Source organism: Phacochoerus africanus, chromosome 6 (genome assembly GCF_016906955.1).
Source record: "Phacochoerus africanus isolate WHEZ1 chromosome 6, ROS_Pafr_v1, whole genome shotgun sequence".
Lineage (NCBI taxonomy): Eukaryota > Metazoa > Chordata > Mammalia > Artiodactyla > Suidae > Phacochoerus > Phacochoerus africanus.
Window position 1 is genome coordinate 22842396 of NC_062549.1, and position 14240 is coordinate 22856635.

Consider the following 14240-nt stretch of genomic DNA (forward strand, 5'->3'; position numbering starts at 1 on the left):
CTAAATAACACTTGCTGAGTTAGTTAAGCATCAAGAAAAAAGTACATGAAAGAAAAAGAGGCCAAAATAAGAAAAAAAATGCTTAGTGAGAATATGTTTTGTTATATAAAGGTATTTAAAGGGGATTGGCTTTAGCTTCTTTAAGATTGGAGAAAGGCATCTATATTAATGGAGTTTGCAGATGGATGCCAACATTATATTAAATTGTCAACACTAAGAAATATGTTAAACTATGAGTGCTCCTAAAGAACTGGAGATATTTACAGAAATCATGATATAAACTAAACAAATATAAAGCAAAATATCTGTGGAAAATAATTGAAAATGTACTATTCTGTGGTGAACCTGAAAGATACTTACTGGATCACTGGTTCCCTTCCTTGGGTCTTGACCCAGATTGAGGTTGCTGAGGGGCTGCAGAGGGTCAGGAAGGATCCTCAGGGAAAAAAATGTTCCCTGGCCTCCCGGATAAATGCAGAATGGCACAGGGGAAGGAGGTGTATTTTGTTTTTCTCTCTGCCCCTCCTCACTGTTCCCTCCACCCAAGAAAAAAGGAAATGGTAGGGAGGAAAAATACATGCAGAGAAGTCTTTCTCTGAGCCACGGCCTCAGGGCCGGCAACCAGTATTTACAGATCAGCGTCACACAGATACCTTCCTCTATAGAGCTGGCTGTCATCCACAATCTCACTGCCTACCTGGGATTCAGCAGAACCCATGGGCTATAAAGTGCTTTATCGCAATAATCCTTATTATATATGAATTTCAATCACACAAATAGGTGGAACTCTTTTAGTCATTTTTCCAGTCTGGCCAATGAAACCATAATGATGAAAAGATTATAGCTTCCTTAAGAGAAAATTGAGAAGTAGGGTAGTAGAAGTAGGGTTCCTTTTTGAGGTCCAAAAAGGAAGCTGTGCTGATTTTTATTTTTTTATTTTTTATTTTCTTTCTGGGATCTAAATAAGGAAATTTGGAGCAATTTTGATTTTTTGAATGAGAGCCAAAAACAACTAAAATAAATGAAGACGCTCCAAGGATACATTGGTGGAGGAAAAAAATGTGTGAGTTAAGCTGCAGAAAGAGGAGCCTGCACACAAATTATTGTGGCAGGCAGTTCAAGTGAATGGTAAGAATAACATTGTAACTAAACCTAAAAATTTAGCTTGAATATGTAGGAACTATTCAAGTATTTGTAAGTATGAAAGAACTATTCCCGTAAGACAAGCATCTGAACACCTAAGCTTGATAGAGGCTTTTTAAATGGAAGAAACATTCATTTCTTCATAAGATGAAGCTTAGACAGTAACTTAGTACTATGCTTTCAGAAATGAACTGCATAAGTGGTTGCTATTTCTCTAATAGCTAAGATTTCTGTTCTATTTACACTAAAAGGAAAGATAATTTCAACCTGATCATTCTCAGCTCCAAAATTTCACTTTGGGTGCATACTGCCAGCTTGGAGACCATCTCCAGGATTTGCACACTGCAATCAGGGTTGCACCGTGTGCAGCATCCTTTTCCTAGAACAATAAAGCCCTCCATACCTTTTCAACTTGTCACGTTTTCACTGCATTATAGAATTTAAGCAAGCTTTGAAGATGAAAAAGACTGTACACAATGCCTAAGTGTTACTATTATTATGATGATGATGATACAGTCTACAAGATGTACAAGGGCATTTTGGGATGAATGTATTATGAGTCACAAAGTTGCAACTGAAGACAGCTGTTTGATTGCTACTTGAGAGAGTAGAGTTGAACAAGCCTGAATATGGATGATCTCATTTGGCTTTATAAAACTAAACAGAGCAAGGCAGTTAGTTGGATAATATATCTCCAAGGGAAAGAAGAGTTAGTGTAATTCATCTCTCTGCTGTAGTGTATATCATGCTTTTGCTTATAAACGCCAGATAGGATTTCTGTTTCCAAAAGGTCAGATTATCTTTAGCATGGTGACCTCACTTTTTGGTCACAACACATAAACTTGCATTTTATTATTATTTTTTAACTTTAGTTACATTTTTCACTTTCTTATTTTCTTTTATTTCCCTCCACTCTATTATCATTCTTGTGTTATTGATATCTTCCTTTGCCATTTTCTCCTCCCGTGGGATGAAGAAAAAATTGCTTAGAACATTGGCTAGTGTTTATGAGCTCCCGTGCTACTATAAAGTGTGGAGGAAGGAGATGAATTCGAAACCTACAACCCACTTAATGATTCAAGACATAAAGAAGTGAAGAGGGAGGTAATTATATAAGATTAAATAACAAGAAATTTTGGAGTTCCCACTGTGGCTCAGCAGGTTAAGAACCCAGCTAGTATCTATAAGGATGTGGGTTCAATCCCTGGCCTCATCCAGTGGGCTAAGGATTCGGCATTGCCACAAGGTGTGGTGTAGGTCATAAATACGGCTCAGATTCTGCATCATTGTGGCTATAGTGTAGGCCAGCACCTGCAGCTCTGATTCAGTTGTAAAAAAAGAAAGGGGACTTTCCTAAAGCTATATTGATAAGCAGAAAGAAGCAGGAATGATATTTTCGACTGGAGGAATACTATGAGAAAAGTCACAGAGGTGGAAAGGAAGAGGTATTTTTCATGAAATGGTATGGTTGAAATGAAGAACCCATGGAGAGTTTCTAGGAAAAAAGTTGGAAAGGTTGCTGGAGAAAGATTGAGGCATATGGTGAATCTAAACTAAGATGAAACTTCATTCTGAAAGCCTACGGTAGTAAATATTATGGTGTCACATCTGATTTATTGATTGATCTATAGATAGATTCATTCGTAAAGGATGATCTGAAATGTGTGTTAACAGAAATTATGAGTTGGTTCTAGGAAGGATTTTTAAAATTCAGTTCCCAGCATGTTAAGAACCTGACTAGTATCCATGAGGATGCGGGTTCCATCCCTGGCCTTGCTTAGTGGGTTAAAGATCCGTTGTTGCCACAAGCTGCTGTGTAGTTTGCAGACATGGCTTGGATCTGGCTTTACTGTGGCTGTGGCCTAGGTGGCAGCTTTGGCTCTGATTCCACCCCTAGCCTGGGAACCTCCATACACCATGGGTGCGGTCCTAAAAAGGGGGAAAAAAAGGATTCAGCTGGAGAGAGTGCTATGAATGTGGACCTAAATGTAGTGGCCATATGGATGCAGAATGCCTGCCAGGATTAACCCATCAGTGGGTTAAGCAATATGGAGTCACTGAAGATTTTGATAAGAGGAATAAATAGATGAAAAGGCTTAAAATATTTCTTTAATAAATATGTAAGTCTGGATTGTAGAGAAAAGACAATGGAACAAACCAATCACACATGAGATTGGGTCTTAATAAGGGGAGATGGCTGTAAGGAAGGAAAAATTATAATAATAAGTTACATGACAAATAAAAAAATCAATAAGGGCTGATGACTCGTTGTTTATATGGGATATGGTTGAGAATGAATTGAAAAGGAATACACAGTTTTGAGCTTGGTGGACTGAGAGGTTTTTTCTCAAAATTTTAAAATGGCTATTAATCTAATATGCCTGTCCACCTTGTGGAATCTGGGCCATTGGGCAAATGGATCATCTATCTTGAATGAATAATATTCCAAAATACAGTAGAAGGAATATGAGAAATGTTTAGTTGGCAGACTTAAAGAAGAGAAAAATATATCTAAGACAGAAGTAAGTGATTCATTGTGATTGTTGAAAATATTTGACTAGTGATTTAAAAAAATACATAATTTTCAGTGGCTTACACTGCATAAGTAAAGGATGTATATATACCTTTTTTGACCAAAATGTATTACAAGGGTTGTGTGGGTAAGTCCCAAAAAGGCAGACACCATATGTACTTTTGGTCACAAACAGTATACAAGCAGATGCTCCTTGGAAATATCCAAATTAAAGTTTCCATGAAAAGGAAAGTATTCATTTGATTTTTTGGCCAGAAGTGATCTAATGGTCTATATGAAAATGAGGTCTCTCAACTTCAGATCACACAGCTCCTAAATATACAGCCTTTTAAATCAGTAAATTTTCTTACTAGAGTATGACGCCTTGGGTAGTAATTAAGCTAACTTAGTCACCAAAATATAACATTTGGGAAGCCTATCAATGAGGAATTGGAGATAAAAATTCACCAAGGAGAGCAGCGAAACAAATCCTTCATCAAAATATATCATTGACTCTACCTTATGTGTAGCACTATCTAAACTAAGAACATCCAAGGTACAAAATGTCAAAATTGCTGGTCATACACTATTGTTTCACTGCAGGAAAAAACAACAACAACAACAACAACAACAACAAAAAAACCTCATCAAAGCCTTAATCACACATCCCCATAGCATGTTTAAATGTACTTTATTTGTAAGAAGTTGTTTGAGGAGCAGTTGTAAGAAAAGCTACTTGTGTTAATTCACACTTTGTTTTTAATTTGTTAACTTTTGGTGGTATCTTTCAAATCATACAGGTAGAGATAGACCACATGCTATATGGCTGAAAGCCAAATCCTGAAAGAGATAACCTACTTCTCCAAAGGCTTGAGATATCTAAGAATGACTTGAACTGATATAATCTAACCTAGAAATGGATGGGGGAAAATATCAGAGCACAGGAACTAAATTTGGTTCTGCTACTTTTTTTTTTTTCTTTTTAACTAAGTAGCTGTGCGAACTTGAGAAAGTTACTAGATTTCTATGAGTTTACATGTCCTTAGCTCTAAAGGGAAGAGATTAGACCAGATGCCCTCTCATGGAACAATGTTTCATGAGACTTTCTCATGTAGAATATGTGTAGGTGACCAAGCAGGCTGAAAAGAAACCCAGGAACTTTGATTTTGAACCTTATCAACACAAGGAAGTCTAGAGCTACTGTCTCTTGACTGCTTTTTATGTGCTACTGCATTCCTTCAGTAATGTTATAGGAACAAATTCTGAGAGGAATAATAAATGTCAATTTGATTATAGAACCCTGGCAACTTTGGAGGACTACGGTCACCTGCCTCAGAAGGTATAAAATTATATAGCCCTCCCTAGTTCCTTCAGCTGTCTTCAAAAGAGTCTTGGTTCCCATGGGGACTTGCATGTCATGCTCATGAAGTTACAATCAGTGCTTTATTTCTGGAGACGACAGTACAGTTTGCAATGTGAAAAATTGGGGACCATCTATAACTTAAGAGATGGATACAAAAACAGCCATTAAAAGTAATGACATAAATGGAATGGAAAAATGTGGACGTTTTATCAGGAATTAATAGAAAGTTAAAGACCCACAAGCCTAATATACTATTTATGAAAAAATTTATGAACGTACATACACATATACACACATTTATATACATGAACTGATAGGGCTTCAGAATTTTTAATTTTTTTTTGGAACTTTCCTACAGCTATTGAATTGTTTTCAAATCAATATGATCAATATTTCAAAAACAGTAAAATGGATAAAGAATAATGTTGGCTTCTAATGAGTTGGAAAGGAAAATAAGAACACCTGGGTGACAGCTATGCCGGTGCTGAGCATTCTCTTTCAATCATGGGTAAATTGTAAAAGTTGTGTAGGAATAGGAATGCCTTTTTTTTTTTTTAAGAAGTCTTCAGTATCAGGAATTACAATGTTTGCAACTGTGCTTAAGTATTTGTTTGTTATATTATTGTAACTAAAGGACTTTCTTTTTTTTCTGGCTTAAAAACCTTTGAAGTTATATGCTGACATGTATTATGCTCTATGACAACTTTGCTCTAGCTTCAAAGGGTGAGATTTTGTAATTATGATTTTTTTTGAAGTATATTTTGTCTTTCCTTGATAATCATTGCGGGATACTTCATTTGCCTGTCCCATATTTTAACATACTCTTCACCATATGAATCTTTGTAAAGAGTAAAGAAAAACCTTTCCCTATAGAAGTAATCATGTGAAATACTGACTTTTATGGTATCTCTTCAGTGAATGTATAGTCTCCACCATCTGACACCTTTGCATCAGACTTTAACTAAGGGGCTAGCACTGTAAGAAGAGGGAAGTAAGGGTGACTCTTTCTCAGTAGCAGAAACACTGGCAATGGGCAAGATTCTGGGGGGAAAATGCCAGCTGTGCAGATGTCACATTCTGGGATCAGTAGTGGCAGCAGAGATTTCTTTATCAGTCTAGTTTCTAAAGATAGTTTTAAGGGTTATTTCCGAAAGCTAAGCTTTCATTGGTTTTCAGGTTCTCCCAGTGATTGCTCGCACTGTTGGGAACACTGGTAATAAGTTTATTTACTTCTTAATCAACCAGTCATCATGCAGCTGAGGACTCTGCCTGATACACGCATACTTCTCCGTTCCCCATCATCAAATGTACCCGGATACCTGCATCTTTGCCTTTTTCTTTGACCCCCAGGAGATGTGTACTCTCCCCCCCCCCCCCCGCCACCCAATGCAAGGAAGAGGATATACTGGAGATGCCATCTATCTCCATCTTAAGGACTTGGCTTCTCAGGTTATACCCTCTTTTATTTGCTTTATTCTCACTTCCTTTTCACAGGATCTTTCCCTGTGAATGTGCAAAGATGTTGACAGATCTGCCATCTTTATAAAAGACGTCTTGCCCTCATCCATACTTTCTAGTAATTAAGCCTCTGGCTCCTCAATTGCCAAATATCCTGAAAGGGTTATCTCTTCACATTGCTTCCATCTTCTCACCTCTGACTCATTCCCCAACATTCTCCATTGTGGTTTTGGTTCTCATCATTCCGCTGGAACAGATTGTGAAAATGTCTCCAACAACCGAACACTGTACGATCTAACTTATGTAACTCAACCTCTTGGCTTTCCTTCTTTCTTGCAATATGTTCCTTTTGGGTTGTTTGCACCTTGCCCTTGTTTTTTGTCTTTCATATGGGTTGTTGTCTCCCTAGTCCCTTTGCCACTCTAGAAGAAATATTTGCACGTAACTGAGCTCTCTAGTCTCAGTTGTCCTACTCCTCGTTTCTATATCTTTTCCAGAAATAATGTGACTATTTTAATGGCTTGAAATGTCACTTGTATAATGATGTTGATCATGAGCTATATAGATTTATTGAGATCTGGATCTATGTATTTTCTTTCCTTCCCAGATCCCTTCACCATGAGTTCTAGATTTCAGCATCTCCACTTGAAATTCACACTGGCCCCACTAAAATGTATTCCTTCCCTAACCTTCTCCATCCCAGTAAATGGCACCCTATTTCTTTAAGTAGGTAAACTGGAAGTCATCCTTGAATCTTCCTTTCCTCTTACTTCTCATACTCAATCCATCAGAAACTTCTATCAATGTGGCATGTGAGTTAGCTCTCAAGTCTGCTCACTTCTCTCTACCTCTTTGGGCACTAGCCTCATCTCTCACCTAAGTGCTAAGTGCCCTGAAAGTCCTATAGCCACTCATGCTTGATGGCTCCCATGGCTTTGCTCTAGAAGATCAGGCTCTGTGACTGAAGGGTTTGTGTGGTCTTGAATTTCTTACTCTTATCTCAGCGCCTTATACATAGTAGATATTTGGTAAATATTTGTTTATTGAACAACAATCAAAAAAAAAAAATCAGTCCATCAGTCAATTGATTAGATTCAGCTGGCAGCAAGTTGAGCTCTAACTTGTTCTAGAACACTGAGGAAAAACCAGCAGATGGTGATATGAATTGAATTGGGATACTTTATAAATAAAACTAAAATTTCCATTATCACAGTTGCCAAATAAAGAACTTGAATGCTACAATGGAATATTCAAAGTAAGTGGACTGAGAGGTACAATCATGTTAATGAAATTGCAGTTTGTCTCATTTGCAATGGAAATTGCTCTTACTTAAAATAATTTAATACATCAAACTACTATTAATTACCTGATTAATAAGACAAATAATTATTGAGGACCTATTATATGCCAGTTACTGTCCCCAATGGAGAAATCCAGCAGCAAATCAAACACTCAAAACCAGCACTTACAAAGCTTAAAACTTAGAGAGACATACAAATCACATAAATAAGTAAAATTCATAGTACATCATATACTGATAAACACTGAAGATAAAGAATAAAGCAAAAAAGGAAGTTATAAAATGTGGGGTGGGAATTACCATTCTGAGTGGCCAGGGAAAGCTGGCTGAGGAGCTTATTTTTAAGTAAATATTTAGATGAAGTGAGGAGGAGAGCCATGGGGTTATTCATAGGAAAAGCATTCCAGGCAAAGGAAACAGCAGGTGCAAAGGCCCTGAGGAGGTAATATGTTTCCATATTAAAAGAATACCAAAGAGATCCATGGCTGGAGTAGAGGGAATGAAGTTGAGGGTAATAGGAAATTAATTGAGAGGTAAAATGAGGATGGTGATGGGATTCTTTCAGTATTACAGTGAGGGCTTGGGATTGAATGCAGAATGATGTAGAGAGGTATTTGATCACTTTGAGTAGAGGTGTGTTAAACAATCCAGCTCAAGTTTTTTCTTTTCTTTTTCCTTTCTTTTCTTTTCCTTTCTTTTCTATTCCTTTCTTTTCTTTTCTTCTTCTTCTCTTTTGTCTTTTTAGAAGGCCACATTGGAGGCATATGGAGGTTCCCAGGTTAGGGGTCGAATCAGAGCTGGAGCTGCAGGCCTACATCACAGCCACACCAACGGGGGATCTGAGACATGTCCTCAACCTACACCATAGCTCACAACAATGCTGGATCCTTAACCCGACGAGCAAGGTCAGGGATCAATCCTGTGTCCTCATGGATGCTAGTCAGATTCGTTTCTGCTGAACTACGGCGGGAACTCCCCCACTCAAATCTAAACTGGATCACAAAATGTATTTCACAGTGATTACCCTCCAAGTTTGGTTGAGTGATGCCAATATAAACCAGGTTCAAAATTATCTTAATTATAGAACTTGTATAAATATTCATTACGGTCATGTATTTTAGAGCATGCTAGTTATATGACTTTCTGATACTATGGCCCAGGCAAAAAATTGAAGAAAAAAAAACGTTAAAGGCAATAAAATAAGACTCATGAGCACTTACAGTAATTATATTTATTTTAGAAAAATTAATTCTAAAAAGAAAAACAATTATATGATAAACACAACATTTATAAAATGGACTAATTTTTAGTGAGCGAAAAGATTATTTTTAGCCTAGTAATTATAAATCATCACTAAGTGTAAAATTTAATATGAAATACGTTCATTATTTTTTAGGGAAACTCTGGGCCAGACTGCTCACATTTATATCCTAGCTCTGTTACCCACCAGCCATGTTTTCTCGTGCAAGTTACTTCTCTTTGTGCCTTAATTTCCTCATCTCTAAAATGTGAATAATAATAACAGCTCCTCCAAAGAGTTGTTTTGAGAGTAAAGGACTTAACACAGTGCCTGACATAGAATAAATATTCTATAATAGTTATTATTATTATCGTTATGAAACAATTGCTTATTTTAAAGCTGTTGCATTTAAGACAGAATAATCGGAAATGAATGAATAGGAACTTTTCAGGTCTAACCATTATACAGTTGTATTTGGAGTAGAGCAAGATTCTGTTGCATTTTGCCTCACAACACAGTGTACTTTTTAAATAAACAATATTTCATGGATAAATTGGAAAGTATGTTTTAGAAGTTCAGAATAATTCAAATATTTTACTGGTTTGACAGATTATTTGGATTTGGCATAACATTTGAAACCTAGGTCTCACATGCTTTTAGTGTCTCATACATTGTTACAGAATAGCCTTGTTTTAACCCATGCTGTGTTTATAGGTAACGTAAAATAGACACTAAGAACCATAGTGCATCGAGTGCAGTAAGTAATAATGAAGTACAACAGAAGAGGTTGATATTTTATCACTATTAATATTGATAACAGAAGGATCAGATAAATCATTTGACTCTGTCTACCTCTGTATCTTTAGTCCAATAATCTTGTTTTAGAGCTGAAAGCTTATACAGGTGATACATATAACCATCATTCACACACTTAGGCTAACAGTAAATGCTAACCTCTTGCTCCAAACGGATTTTTTTTTTTATTTTCCATTATATTTTATTACATGGTGTTGCATACAGTTCCCTGTGCTCTGTAGTAGGACCTTGTATGTCTATTTTATATACAGTAGTTTTTATCTGCTACTTCCATACTCCTGTTTTATCCCTCTTCCTGCCCTTTCCCCTTTGGGAACCGTGATTTTGTTTCCCACGTGACCTTCATCATTCTGTGCCCACCCACTGACTTTCTGTGACACCTCGCTTCCCACCTGTGGGTTTGAATTCCTTGGTCATCTCCTCATGGAGCCTTCAAATACCAAAGGGTTATCACCATGTTACAATAAGCACTTCACCTAGTTAGTCTCTAATTTCTTTCGGCATATTTTGAAGGGTATTGTACAAAAAACAGCCTTCTATTAATTCAATAATAGTAATGTGTGAAGTCAAGGATGCATGTAATTTAAGACTATTATATACAAGTGCCGATGTAAACAAACAAGAATCCTAGAGCTGAAGGAAGCACAGGGTATTTCAAACATTCTGCTCTTGTTCACAGCAGTTACTGGAATTTGTCTTTGCAGTATGTCTACTGTATTTCCAAATCGTTTCTAATATCTTCATGTCTTTGCCATGTGAGGATGGATTTGATGTTGAAAACTGTCCAAAATTACACAGAGCTGAGTCTGGCAAGTAATATGGCTCATCAATCTGTGCAATATCACTTCGGGTGAAACACATGAAAATCTATTTGTTTTACTCTCTTATAATTGGCTAGAAGTGCAATTATAATATCTTTAAGTTCCATCACAGTATAGTTCTGTGATACCCATTCACCTTGGTTTAAGCCAGAAGAAGCTGGAGACCACAGGGGTTGAGGCTAACTTGGGGTGCAGTGTAATTCAAGGGTCCCAGTGATGTGGCAGAACCCAGGAACTATCTCAATATGGCTAAACACTGTTTTCTTTGCCTTCACTCGAATCTTCTGTGGTGACCAGACAGCTCCACCCTTGCATCTTCACAGGACAGAGTGCAGTAGAATGAACGATCAAGATTTTTCTCTCCATTTGTCCCCCAAGGTTTCTGTGGCTCCAACTCTGTAAGGTTCCTGAACGTGAGGCTCCGATAAGCAAGGCCAGAGTCAGATGCTTGCTTTCTTTCAGTGAGTCATCCTTGTGGATTAGAAACAGGGGCATCTCTTTCCTCCTAGGGAAACTCGTGGGCTTTGCTAGGAAAGAAAGAAATGCTCACCACAGTGGGGACACACACACACACACACACACACACACACACACACACACACACACACACTCTTTGTATTTGTAAGGTTCAATGTCAAGTCAAAATCATAGGTTTTGATTTGAGTCCCAGTTCCGCCCTCAGAATGAAAACAGTACAGTGGGGTGTTAGACCCTTGACCTAGCTAGTTCTACACTGGCAGCATGTGACTTGGGCCATGTCATTTTGTTTGCCTCAGTTTCCTTTTCTATAAACTGGAAGTAAAGGAAAAACACTCTACCTCTTAGAGTGTTTATTCAGAGTAAATGAATTAATAGATGTGAAATACGTAGAGCCTGGCACATAACAAGGTCTGTGCCAGCGTTAGCTATTATTATTACTTAGGTGCGTCCTTGAGCAGCAGGCATTCACTGCCAAGGCCTCCGTTTCCTTATTTGTAAAATTAGAGGGAGGGTCTACATTGTAATGGAAAGTCGGTGTTCCATAACTTTATGCTTTCATAAGCATACCCTCTAATATAGTCTTTCCTAAGGAAACTTTGAAGCAGGAAGCCTAAAGCCCAGCACAAAGAGGCTACATTTTACCATGACCTCAGTAGAAATTACATAACTTCCCTCAAATTATATTCTGAATGAGAAAAGAAACCTACTGTCAAAGATATGGCTAAGGAATTTGTATCTGTTAGAATAGCTTGTATTGCAGTTGAGTCACAAAAAAATCTTCATAAAGCAGAATAGTCCTCAGCTCTTACCTCTCTCTATCAAAAGAGTAGCATCCTGGGTATGTGACAAAGCACTGAGCAAGATTTTGTCTAATGACATTAAAAATCACAGTATAGTATCCTACTGAGCAGTGCATATATGTAGTAGGATAGACCATAGAGTAACCGTGACTACAACCCATACTTGAACCATCTTTGGAACACATTCCATGTGTTAATGTATACAAATTGTCCAGAGGTACCCTAGGGAATAGGATGTTTCTAGATGAATATTTTATGTTCATTTTTTACTTTCATGGTCCGAAGATAGAATTGCTTTTACTCACCAAATGTGAGGTCAAGTTAGGAAGTGCCATGTCTCTTTAAATAAAATAAGATTTGGCTCAAAGCACCTCAAAGTTGTGCTGAGATGCTTAACACAGTAAGTAGAAACTCATAGCACAATTGAAATAGTTGTTGCATTCTTCATATGTCTTTATGTTTGAGAGAGATAATAGGAGATATGTTTCAATTATATCTCCTTGTTTAAAGGGCCTCAGTATATGTATGAATTTTTGTATATGAACATATAGGCATCGTGCTATGAAATTCTGCATGCCTGGTTTAATAATTGGATATGAATAGTTCAAGGATATTACCCAGGACTGCTTTTAAAAAAATAAGTTAAAGAATCTTGAGAATGTATTAGGTAGTACTGTCTAAAAACTTAATTTAAGAATAGGGGAAAAAAGATAATTTTATCACCTAATAAAAAAGTAATCTCAATCTATAGTCATTAACATAGGCCTCAGACATCTTGGGAGGGGGTGGTGAATAATATAATTAGAAGTTTCAAATATTATTAATGTTCTAAGTCTCTAAGTTGTGAATTTCTTGGGCCTGAAGAAATTTCCTTAATTCCCAAGAGTCTCATCTTGTTTATCTTACTGACTTAATTAGCTTTGAACTATGAGTGTCCATGCTTCTCTTTCCAGACAGAGCTATCTCTAGAGTCTAGACTAGAGCAAATTGGAACAATTGCCCAGGGCTCTGCTCTGCTGGGGAAACCTAGCATCTGGGGCTGCTGCCACGGATTTGTGGATGCCAGCTAGAGAGGACAGGAGGGGATGGGAGTTAATATGAGAGAACACAATGATCAAAGAAAACTATCACAGTCAGTAGGGCATGGTCTACCCCAACTTTTGAACACCCCATGAAAAGGCAGTAACCCCAGTGCTTAAGCACTGGAAATCCACATAAATGACCTTGCCCTCATATCTGAAACACGTTATTTGAAACATTAGTTCATGCCTTTATTCATTCACCCAACTAACCTTTATCAAGGTCTTTGCATCTTCATGTTTGTAGTGAACTATTTAATACATGTCATAGTCAAAGGATCACTCTTTCATTCTTTATTGAAGACAAGAATCACATGGAGTCCTAATTTAATTTGCATCCTCAGGCCCCTCTCCATTTGTACTTTTAAGAAGCACCCAAAGCTAGTCTAAGAAGTACTTAATTAGACCATAAAATCCATAAGGTGAGGGACATGTTGGCTCATTTACTTGGTACCAATACCTAACACAGTGTCTGGCACGTGATAGTTACTCAACATCTATTTGTTTAACTTTATTGAATTAGAATTCATTGAATTCTAAGGACTTGCTAGACCCTAAGGTAGAAAGGTGATTTTATCATAAGGCCTTTTTTAAAAAAATCAAAGGCCCAGAAGATAAGATAAGGCACACTCAGAGAAAAATTAGAAAAGTGTTTTCATAAAGGATCATTTTCAAAGTCATGGGCAGAGTTTAAAGACCCCAAAAGAAATGGTGAAACATCTAGGGCCTAAAAGCCATCAGAAGCAGCCTCCCCTGGGCCTAACATCACAAGGGGTCTGAGTGGGAAAACCTATTACTGGAGCCTCGAGAAAATGTAGCCATGGCAGACAGGCAGCTAGACAGCAGAGAGTCAAGGGACTAAGTACCCTGACTGTCTATCCTTCTATTCCCTGAAACCAGACGGCAAGGGACCTCAGCTGATAAAGTGGTCCTCCTCTTATAGCAGAGAAAAGTGGCTGCTGTGACTTCTGAGCACTGTCAAAGTACTGATGCACAAAGTTTAGAGTCAAAACACTAACTAATACTTCTCATTGGAACATCTGGCCGTGTCTCTGTGGATGTCTGACCACCAGGCCGTTCAAATTGTTGAGATACACAAAGGATGAATCAAATGTGTGAACACTAAGATGGAATATTAACTAAACAGCAATTTTCATTACCAGATGGTCATACACTCACAGATACATGCACATGGACACACACATGCTCACATACACACACTTCCATG